Raw genomic sequence first — 12,513 nt, 5'->3', positions numbered from 1 at the left:
TATACTGAAGTAAGGCTGCCAAGAGGACTTGAAAGCGGGGCAGAATTGCAGAAAACCGATTTCAGGAGGTAGACTGGAATTGCATTGAAAGCATAGGAAAAGAGGCAGAACATCCACAATGATGCAATTGGCCAAAAAGGGCGTATGCGTTTTTTCCTGAATATATTCAGGAAAAAACGCATACGCAGTTTTAGCCAACCAAGCAAGCTTGCAAAGGAAATCTGCACTACAATGAAGTCTCACTTCTACGCGGTCAAAAGGGCCATCTGAAAAAAAGTATAAAATCCAGAAAGGCAGGACAGGCCATGGAGAACTGGGAGCCTTGTTATGCTGATGGGCGGGATGTAAATTGCCAACAGACACTCTGGAGAAGTGTATGGTGTTTCCTGAAACATCTATAAAACAAAGCAACAGAGCCTAGGGCACTTCCACTTATGGACCTATAGCTTAGGGAAGTAAAATCAAAAAGACACAGCCACCCCAAAGTTTGGAACGGCTCTGTTTACAAGAACCTCGTTTACAGTACAAGTTCAACATCGCAGAAAGTGAAAAATGGATAAAGAAGTTGTGGTACTTACTTAGAAAGCAATATCACTCAGCAATGAAATCTATGTCATCAGGCCCTTAGCAGCACAATGACTGGATTCAGGTATGATGATTCTAACTGAAATAAGTCACACAGAAAAAGAAACATCATAAGATATCAGTAATACACTGAATGTAAACTTGGCTACACAGGAAGTGAATTACAGAACAGAACAGGGTCTCAAATTTAGAAAACAAACGTATGCTTGCTACGGGTAAAGGTGAGTTGGGGTGCTGCATAAAACCAGAGATTGAAATGAGCACAGATAAAGTTCCTTAAGCCAAATATGGAATAGACAAGAGCTACTCCTTGCTCAACGAAATTGACTCAACACCGCATATTAAACGCCTAAGAATGTACCTGACTAGTAAGTATCTTAAAACCTATGCATTGCTATGTCTCCAAAAGAGAATCAAGCGTGTGTACAGGTGCATAAACGCAGCAGTGATAGGACTGGAGAGGTTCGGTGAGCAAATGAAGACCCTTTGAAGTCATATTGCATGGTACCCATTCCACGGGTCTCAACTCCCCATGTTTAAGGTATTCTTCCTTCAGCTAAAACATGCATGTGGAACTCAGAGTATGATCAACCGTGTGAATGGGAGACGTGTTCAAATATGTCTCAGTTTTCCTCCCCTGGTACTAGGGTGCAACATTCCTGACGCTTTACTAACACTCTCCCCACTAGGAGAGTCAGCGCCTTTAACCACCTGTTTGGCCCAGTTTGCATTTTCTGCGGAAGATGTACAGGAATAGGGAGAACCAATGAGAGACTAGCTGGAGGTGTCTGGACGGGCAAATTTAACTCTCATTTCCCACCAGGAAGAGGAATTAACCAAAGGCTCAGCGTGCCATGCCGGAAGCACATTAGGGCTTGAAGCCATCCTGCGGTGTTGCGGCCAGCTCACAAGAAAGCGAGTTGAAGAAAGGAGCTCAGGGGCACTGTAATTCACAAACCTGCAGAGTTATAAATGACAGCTATCGTCCAAAAATATACTGAAGTAAGGCTGCCAAGAGGACTTGAAAGCGGGGCAGAGTTGCAGGAAACTGATTTCAGGAGGTAGAATGGAATTGCATTGAAAGCATAGGAAAAGAGGCAGAACGTCCACAATGATGCACTTGGCCAAAAAAGGCGTATGCGTTTTTTCCTGAATATATTCAGGAAAAAACGCATACGCCCTTTTTGGCCAACCAAGCAAGCTTGCAAAGAAATCTGCACTACAATGAAGTCTCACTTCCCCCCTGTCAAAGGGACCATCTGAAAAAAGTGTAAAATCCAGAAAGGCAGGACAGGCCATGGAGATCTGGGAGCCTTGTTATGCTGATGGGCGGGATGTAAATTGCCAACAGACACTTGGGAGAAGTGTATGGTGTTTCCTGAAACATCTAAAAAAATAAGCAACAGAGCCTAGGGCACTTCCACTTATGGTCCTATAGCTTAGGGAAATTAAAATCAAAAAGACACAGCCACCCCAAAGTATGGAACTGCTCTGTTTACAAGAACCTCGTTTACCGTACAAGTTCAATATCACAGAAAGTGAAAAATGGATAAAGAACTTGTGGTACTTACGTACAATGCAGTATCACTCAGCAAAGAAATCTATGTCATCAGGCCCATAGCAGCATAATGAGTGGATTCAGGTACGATGATTCTAACTGAAATAAGTCACACAGAAAAAGAAACATCATAAGATATCACTAATACACGGAATGTAAACTTGGCTACACAGGAACTGAATTACAGAACAGAACAGGGTCTCAAATTTACGAAACCAACTTATGCTTGCTTAATGGGAAAGGTGAGTTGGGGTGCTGCATAAAACCAGAGATTGAAATGAGCACAGATAAAGTTCCTTAAGCCAAATATGGAATAGACAAGAGCTACTCCTTGCTCAACGAAATGGCCTCAACACCCCATATTAAACGCCTAAGAATGTACCTGACTAGTAAGTATCTTAAAACCTATGGATTGCTATGTCTCCAAAAGAGAATCAAGTTGTGTACAGGGGCACAAGCGCAGCACTGATAGGATTGGAGAGGTTCGGTGAGCAAATGAAGACCCTTTGAAGTCATATTGCATGGTACCCATTCCAGGGGTCTCAACTCTCCAGGTTTAAGGTATTCTTCCTTCAGCTAAAACATGCATGTGGAACCCAGAGTATGATCAACCGTGTGAACGGGAGACATGTTCAAATATGTCTCAGTTTTCCTCCCCTGGTACTTGGGTGCAACATTCCAGACGCTTTACTAACACTCTCCTCACTTGGAGAGTCAGCGCCTTTAACCTCCTGTTTGGCCCAGTTTGCAATTTCTGCGGAAGATGAACAGGAATAGGGAGAACCAATGAGAGACTAGCTGGAGGTGTCTGGACGGGCAAATTTAACTCTCATTTCCCACCAGGAAGAGGAAATAACCAAAGGCTCAGCGTGCCGTGCCGGAACCAGATTAGGGCCTGAAGCCATCCTGCGGTGTTGTGACCAGCTCAAAAGAAAGCGAGTTGAAGAAAGGAGCTCAGGGGCACTGTAATTCACAAACCTGCAGAGTTGTAAATGACAGCTATCGTCCAAAAATATACTGAAGTAAGGCTGCCAAGAGGACTTGAAAGCGGGGCAGAATTGTAGGAAACCGATTTCAGGAGGTAGACTGGAATTGCATTGAAAGCATAGGAAAAGAGGCAGAACGTCCACAATGATGCAGTTGGCCAAAAAGGGCGCATGCGTTTTTTCCTGAATATATTCAGGAAAAAACGCATGCGCCCTTTTTGGCCAACCAAGCAAGCTTGCAAAGGAAATCTGCACTACAATGAAGTCTCACTTCCCCCCGGTCAAAAGGGCCATCTGAAAAAAGTGTAAAATCCAGAAAGGCAGGACAGGCCATGGACAACTGGGAGCCTTGTTATGCTGATGGGCGGGATGTAAATTGCCAACAGACACTCGGGAGAAGTGTATGGTGTTTCCGGAAACATCTAAAAAACAAAGCAACAGAGCCTAGGGCACTTCCACTTATGGTCCTATAGCTTAGGGAAATTAAAATCAAAAAGACACAGCCACCCCAAAGTTTGGGACGCCTCTGTTTACAAGAACCTCGTTTACCGTACAAGTTCAATATCGCAGAAAGTGAAAAATGGATAAGAACTTGTGGTACTTACGTACAATGCAGTATCACTCAGCAATGAAATCTATGTCATCAGGCCCGTAGCAGCATAATGAGAGCATTCAGGTACGATAATTCTAACTGAAATAAGTCAAACAGAAAAAGAAATATCATAAGATATCAGTAATACACGGAATGTAAACTTGGCTACACAGGAACTGAATTCCAAAACAGAACAGGGTCTCAAATTTAGAAAACCAACTTATGCTTGCTTAAGGGGAAAGGTGAGTTGGGGTGCTGCATAAAACCAGAGATTGAAATGAGCACAGATAAAGTTCCTTAAGCCAAATATGGAATAGACAAGAGCTACTCCTTGCTCAACGAAATGCACTCAACACCCCATAATAAACGCCTAATAATGTACCTGACTAGTAAGTATCTTAAAACCTATGGATTGCTATGTCTCTGAAAGAGAATCAAGCATGTGTACAGGGGCATAAACGCAGCACTGATAGGATTGGAGAGGTTCGGTGAGCAAATGAAGACCCTTTGAAGTCATATTGCATGGTACCCATTACACGGGTCTCAAATCTCCAGGTTTAAGGTATTCTCCCTTCAGCTAAAACATGCATGTGGAGCCCAGAGTATGATCAACCGTGTGAACGGGAGATGTGTTCTAATATGTCTCAGTTTTCCTCCCCTGGTACTTGGGTGCAACATTCCAGACGCTTTACTAACACTCTCCCCACTTGGAGAGTCAGCGTATTTAACCTCCTGTTTGGCCCAGTTTGCAATTTCTGCGGAAGATGAACAGGAATAGGGAGAACCAATGAGAAACTAGCTGGAGGTGTCTGGACGGGCAAATTTAACTTTCATTTCCCACCAGGAAGAGGAAATAACCAAAGGCTCAGTGTGCCGTGCCGGAAGCAGATTAGGGCCTGAAGCCATCCTGCGGTGTTGCGGCCAGCTCAAAAGAAAGCGAGTTGAAGAAAGGAGCTCAGGGGCACTGTAATTCACAAACCTGCAGAGTTATAAATGACAGCTATCGTCCAAAAATATACTGAAGTAAGGCTGCCAAAAGGACTTGAAAGCGGGGCAGAATTGCAGGAAACCGATTTCAGGAGGTAGACTGGAATTGCATTGAAAGCATAGGAAAAGAGGCAGAACGTCCACAATGATGCACTTGGCCAAAAAGGGCGTATGCGTTTTTTCCTGAATATATTCAGGAAAAAACGCATACGCCCTTTTTGGCCAACCAAGCAAGCTTGCAAAGGAAATCTGCACTACAATGAAGTCTCACTTCCCCCCGGTCAAAAGGGCCATCTTAAAAAAGTGTAAAATCCAGAAAGGCAGGACAGGCCATGGACAACTGGGAGCCTTGTTGTGCTGATGGGCGGGATGTAAGTTGCCAACAGACACTGGGGAGAAGTGTATGGCGTTTCCTGAAACATCTAAAAAACAAAGCAACAGAGCCTAGGGCACTTCCACTTATGGTCCTATAGCTTAGGGAAATTAAAATCAAAAAGACACAGCCACCCCAAAGTTTGGGACGCCTCTGTTTACAAGAACCTCGTTACAGTACAAGTTCAACATCGCAGAAAGTGAAAAATGGATAAAGAAGTTGTGGTATTTACTTACAAAGCAATATCACTCAGCAATGAAATCTATGACATCAGGCCCGTAGCAGCATAATGAGTGGATTCAGGTATGATGATTCTAACTGAAATAAGTCACACAGAAAAAGAAACATCATAAGATATCACTAATACACGGAATGAAAACTTGGCTACACAGGAACTGAATTCCATAACAGAACAGGGTCTCAAATTTAGAAAACCAACTTATGCTTGCTTAAGGGGAAAGGTGAGTTGGGGTGCTGCATAAAACCAGAGATTGAAATGAGCACAGATAAAGTTCCTTAAGCCAAATATGGAATAGACAAGAGCTACTCCTTGCTCAACGAAATGGACTCAACACCCCATATTAAACGCCTAAGAATGTACCTGACTAGTAAGTATCTTAAAACCTATGGATTGCTATGTCTCCAAAAGAGAAACAAGCATGTGTACAGGGGCATAAACGCAGCAGTGATAGGATTGGAGAGGTTCGGTGAGCAAATGAAGACCCTTTGAAGTCATATTGCATGGTACCCATTCCACGGGTCTCAACTCTCCAGGTTTAAGGTATTCTTCCTTCAGCTAAAACATGCATGTGGAACCCAGAGTATGATCAACCGTGTGATCAGGAGACGTGTTCAAATATGTCTCAGTTTTCCTCCCCTGGTACTCGGGTGCAACATTCCAGACGCTTTACTAACACTCTCCCCACTTGGAGAGTCAGTCCCTTTAACCTCCTGATTGGCCCAGTTTGCAATTTCTGCGGAAGATGAACAGGAATAGGGAGAACCAATGAGAGACTAGCTGGAGGTGTCTGGATGGGCAAATTTAACTCTCATTTCCCAACAAGAAGAGGAATTAACCAAAGGCTCAGCGTGCCGTGCCGGAACCAGATTAGGGCCTGAAGCCATCCTGCGGTGTTGCGGCCAGGTCACAAGAAAGCGAGTGGAAGAAAGGAGCTCAGGGGCACTGTAATTCACAAACCTGCAGAGTTATAAATGACAGCTATCGTCCAAAAATATACTGAAGTAAGGCTGCCAAGAGGACTTGAAAGCGGGGCAGAATTGCAGGAAACCGATTTCAGGAGGTAGACTGGAATTGCATTGAAAGCATAGGAAAAGAGGCAGAACGTCCACAATGATGCACTTGGCCAAAAAGGGCGTATGCGTTTTTTCCTGAATATATTCAGGAAAAAACGCATACGCCCTTTTTGGCCAACCAAGCAAGCTTGCAAAGGAAATCTGCACTACAATGAAGTCTCAATTCCCCCCGGTCAAAAGGGCCATCTGAAAAAAGTGTAAAATCCAGAAAGGCAGGACAGGCCATGGAGAACTGGGAGCCTTGTTATGCTGATGGGCGGGATGTAAATTGCCAACAGACACTCGGGAGAAGTGTATGGTGTTTCCTGAAACGCCTAAGAAACAAAGCAACAGAGCCTAGGGCACTTCCACTTATGGTCCTATAGCTTAGGGAAATTAAAATCAAAAAGACACAGCCACCCCAAAGTTTGGGACGCCTCTGTTTACAAGAACCTCGTTTACCGTACAAGTTCAACATCGCAGAAAGTGAAAAATGGATAAAGAAGTTGTGGTATTTACTTACAAAGCAATATCACTCAGCAATGAAATCTATGTCATCAGGCCCTTAGCAGCACAATGAGTGGATTCAGGTATGATGATTCTAACTGAAATAAGTCACACAGAAAAAGAAACATCATAAGATATCAGTAATACACGGAATGTAAACTTGGCTACACAGGAACTGAATTACAGAACAGAACAAGGTCTCAAATTTAGAAAACCAACTTATGCTTGCTTAAGGGGAAAGGTGAGTTGGGGTGCTGCATAAAACCAGAGATTGAAATGAGCACAGATAAAGTTCCTTAAGCCAAATATGGAATAGACAAGAGCTACTCCTTGCTCAAGGAAATGGACTCAACACCCCATATTAAACGCCTAAGAATGTACCTGACTAGTAAGTATCTTAAAACCTACGGATTGCTATGTCTCCGAAAGAGAATCAAGCATGTGTACAGGGGCATAAACGCAGCAGTGATAGATTTGGAGAGGTTCGGTGAGCAAATGAATACCCTTTGAAGACATATTGCATGGTACCCATTCCACGGGTCTCAACTCTCCAGGTTTAAGGTATTCTTCCTTCAGCTAAAACATGCATGTGGAACCTGGAGTATGATCAACAGTGTGAACGGGAGACGTGTTCAAATATGTCTCAGTTTTCCTCCCCTGGTACTCGGGTGCAACATTCCAGACGCTTTACTAACACTCTCCCCACTTGGAGAGTCAGCGCCTTTAACCTCCTGTTTGGCCCAGTTTGCAATTTCTGCGGAAGATGAACAGGAATAGGGAGAACCAATGAGAGACTAGCTGGAGGTGTCTGGACGGGCAAATTTAACTCTCATTTCCCACCATGAAGAGGAATTAACCAAAGGCTCAGCATGCCGTGCCGGAACAAGATTAGGGCCTGAAGCCATCCTGCGGTGTTGCGGCCAGCTCACAAGAAAGCGAGTTGAAGAAAGGAGCTCAGGGGCACTGTAATTCACAAACCTGCAGAGTTATAAATGACAGCTATCGTCCAAAAATATACTGAAGTAAGGCTGCCAAGAGGACTTGAAAGCGGGGCAGAATTGCAGGAAACCGATTTCAGGAGGTAGACTGGAATTGCATTGAAAGCATAGGAAAACAGGCAGAACGTCCACAATGATGCACTTGGCCAAAAAGGGCGTATGCGTTTTTTCCTGAATATATTCAGGAAAAAACGCATACGCCCTTTTTGGCCAACCAAGCAAGCTTGCAAAGGAAATCTGCACTATAATGAAGTCTCACTTCCCCCCGGTCAAAAGGGCCATCTGAAAAAAGTGTAAAATCCAGAAAGGCAGGACAGGCCATGGAGAACTGGGAGCCTTGTTATGCTGATGGGCGGGATGTAAATTGCCAACAGACACTCGGGAGAAGTGTATGGTGTTTCCTGAAACATCTAAAAAACAAAGCAACAGAGCCTAGGGCACTTCCACTTATGGTCCTATAGCTTAGGGAAATTAAAATCAAAAAGACACAGCCACCCCAAAGTTTGGGACGCCTCTGTTTACAAGAACCTCGTTTACAGTACAAGTTCAACATCGCAGAAAGTGAAAAATGGATAAAGAAGTTGTGGTATTTACTTACAAAGCAATATCACTCAGCAGTGAAATCTATGTCATCAGGCCCGTAGCAGCACCATGAGTGGATTCAGGTATGATGATTCTAACTGAAATAAGTCACACAGAAAAAGAAACATCATAAGATATCAGTAATACACAGAATGTAAACCTGGCTACACAGGAACTGAATTACAGAACAGAACAGGGTCTCAAATTTAGAAAACCAACTTATGCTTGCTTAAGGGGAAAGGTGAGTTGGGGTGCTGCATAAAACCAGAGATTGAAATGAGCACAGATAAAGTTCCTTAAGCCAAATATGAAATAGACAAGAGCTACTCCTTGCTCAATGAAATGGACTCAACACCCCATATTAAACGCCTAAGAATGTACCTGACTAGTAAGTATCTTAAAACCTATGGATTGCTATGTCTCCGAAAGAGAATCAAGCGTGTGTACAGGGGCATAAACGCAGCAGTGATAGGATTGGAGAGGTTCGGTGAGCAAATGAAGACCCTTTGAAGTCATATTGCATGGTACCCATTCCACGGGTTTCAACTACCCAGGTTTAAGGTATTCTTCCTTCAGCTAAAACATGCATGTGGAACCCAAGTATGATCAACCATGTGAACGGGAGACGTGTTCAAATATGTCTCAGTTTTCCTCCCCTGGTACTCGGGTGCAACATTCCAGACGCTTTACTAACACTCTCCCCACTTGGAGAGTCAGCGCCTTTAACCTCCTGTTTGGCCCAGTTTGCAATTTCTGCGGAAGATGAACAGGAATAGCGAGAACCAATGAGAGGCTAGCTGGAGGTGTCTGGACGGGCAAATTTAACTCTCATTTCCCACCAGGAAGAGGAAATAACCAAAGGCTCAGCGTGCCGTACTGGAACCAGATTAGGGCCTGAAGACATCCTGCGGTGTTGCGGCCAGGTCACAAGAAAGCGAGTTGAAGAAAGGAGCTCAGGGGCACTGTAATTCACAAACCTGCAGAGTTATAAATGAGAGCTATCGTCCAAAAATAGACTGAAGTAAGGCTGCCAAGAGGACTTGAAAGCGGGGCAGAATTGCAGGAAACCGATTTCAGGAGGTAGACTGGAATTGCATTGAAAGCATAGGAAAAGAGGCAGAACGTCCACAATGATGCACTTGGCCAAAAAGGGCGTATGCGTTTTTTCCTGAATATATTCAGGAAAAAACGCATACGCCCTTTTTGGCCAACCAAGCAAGCTTGCAAAGGAAATCTGCACTACAATGAAGTCTCACTTCCCCCCGGTCAAAAGGGCCATCTGAAAAAAGTGTAAAATCCAGAAAGACAAGACAGGCCATGGAGAACTGGGAGCCTTGTTATGCTGATGGGCGGGATGTAAATTGCCAACAACCACTCGGGAGAAGTGTATGGTGTTTCCTGAAACATGTAAAAAACAAAGCAACAGAACCTAGGGCACTTCCACTTATGGTCCTATAGCTTAGGGAAATTAAAATCAAAAAGACACAGCCACCCCAAAGTTTGGAACGGATCTGTTTACAAGAACCTCGTTTACAGTAAAAGTTCAACATCGCAGAAAGTGAAAAATGGATAAAGAAGTTGTGGTATTTACTTACAAAGCAATATCACTCAGCAATGAAATCTGTGTCATCAGGCCCTTAGCAGCACAATGAGTGGATTCAGGTACGATGATTCTAACTGAAATAAGTCACACAGAAAAAGAAACATCATAAGATATCACTAATACACGGAATGTAAACTTGGCTACACAGGAACTGAATTCCAAAACAGAACAGGGTCTCAAATTTAGAAAACCAACTTATGCTTGCTTAAGGGTAAAGGTGAGTTGGGGTGCTGCATAAAACCAGAGATTGAAATGAGCACAGATAAAGTTCCTTAAGTCAAATATGGAATAGACAAGAGCTACTCCTTGCTCAACGAAATGGACTCAACACCCCATATTAAACGCCTAAGAATGTACCTGACTAGTAAGTATCGGAAAACCTATGGATTGCTATGTCTCCGAAAGAGAATCAAGCATGTGTACAGGGGCATAAACGCAGCAGTGATAGGATTGGAGAGGTTCGGTGAGCAAATGAAGACCCTTTGAAGTCATATTGCATGGTACGCATTACACGGGTCTCAACTCTCCAGGTTTAAGGTATTCTTCCTTCAGCTAAAACATGCATGTGGAACCTAGAGTATGATCAACCATGTGATCGGGAGACGTGTTCAAATATGTCTCAGTTTTCCTCCACTGGTACTCGGGTGCAACATTCCAGACGCTTTACTAACACTCTCCCGACTTGAAGAGTCAGTGTCTTTAACCTCCTGTTTGGCCCAGTTTGCAAATTCTGCGGAAGACGAACAGGAATAGCGAGAACCAATGAGAGACTAGCTGGAGGTGTCTGGACGGGCAAATTTAACTCTCATTTCCCACCAGGAAGAGGAATTAACCAAAGGCAAAGCGTGCCGTGCCGGAACCAGATTAGGGCCTGAAGCCATCCTGCGGTGTTGCGGCCAGGTCACAAGAAAGCGAGTTGAAGAAAGGAGCTCAGGGGCACTGTAATTCACAAACCTGCAGAGTTATAAATGACAGCTATCGTCCAAAAATAAACTGAAGTAAGGCTGCCAAGAGGACTTGAAAGCGGGGCAGAATTGCAGGAAACCGATTTCAGGAGGTAGACTGGAATTGCATTGAAAGCATAGGAAAAGAGGCAGAACGTCCACAATGATGCACTTGGCCAAAAAGGGCGTATGCGTTTTTTCCTGAATATATTCAGGAAAAAACGCATACGCCCTTTTTGACCAACCAAGCAAGCTTGCAAAGGAAATCTGCACTACAATGAAGTCTCACTTCCCCCCGGTCAAAAGGGCCATCTTAAAAAAGTGTAAAATCCAGAAAGGCAGGACAGGCCATGGACAACTGGGAGCCTTGTTATGCTGATGGGCGGGATGTAAATTGCCAACAGACACTCGGGAGAAGTGTATGGTGTTTCCTGAAACATCTAAAAAACAAAGCAACAGAGCCTAGGGCACTGCCACTTATGGTCCTATAGCTTAGGGAAATTAAAATCAAAAAGACACAGCCACCCCAAAGTTTGGGACGCCTCTGTTTACAAGAACCTCGTTTACCGTACAAGTTCAACATCACAGAAAGTGAAAAATGGATAAAGAAGTTGTGGTATTTACTTACAAAGCAATATCACTCAGCAATGAATTCTATGTCATCAGGCCCTTAGCATCACAATGAGTGTATTCAGGTATGATGATTCTAACTGAAATAAGTCACACAGAAAAAGAAACATCATAAGATATCAGTAATACACGGAATGTAAACTTGGCTACACAGGAACTGAATTACAGAACAGAACAGGGTCTCAAATTTAGAAAACCAACTTATGCTTGCTTAAGGGGAAAGGTGAGTTGGGGTGCTGCATAAAACCAGAGATTGAAATGAGCACAGATAAAGTTCCTTAAGCCAAATATGGAATATACAAGAGCTACTCCTTGCTCAACGAAATGGATTCAACACCGCATATTAAACGCCTAAGAATGTACCTGACTAGTAAGTATCTTAAAACCTATGGATTGCTATGTCTCCGAAGGAGAATCAAGCATGTGTACAGGGGCATAAACGCAGCAGTGATAGGATTGGAGAGGTTCGGTGAGCAAATGAAGACCCTTTGAAGTCATATTGCATGGTACCCATTCCACGGGTTTCAACTACCCAGGTTTTAGGTATTCTTCCTTCAGCTAAAACATGCATGTGGAACCCAAGTATGATCAACCATGTGAACGGGAGACGTGTTCAAATATGTCTCAGTTTTCCTCCCCTGGTACTCGGGTGCAACATTCCAGACGCTTTACTAACACTCTCCCCACTTGGAGAGTCAGCGCCTTTAACCTCCTGTTTGGCCCAGTTTGCAATTTCTGCGGAAGATGAACAGGAATAACGAGAACCAATGAGAGACTAGCTGGAGGTGTCTGGACGGGCAAATTTAACTCTCATTTCCCACCAGGAAGAGGAAATAACCAAAGGCTCAGCGTGCCGTACCGGAACCAGATTAGGG

Source organism: Stenella coeruleoalba, assembly GCF_951394435.1.
Source record: "Stenella coeruleoalba genome assembly, contig: scaffold_39, whole genome shotgun sequence".
Taxonomy (NCBI): domain Eukaryota; kingdom Metazoa; phylum Chordata; class Mammalia; order Artiodactyla; family Delphinidae; genus Stenella; species Stenella coeruleoalba.
The sequence above is the reverse complement of the archived record's forward strand: the minus strand, read 5'-3'. Positions refer to the sequence as shown.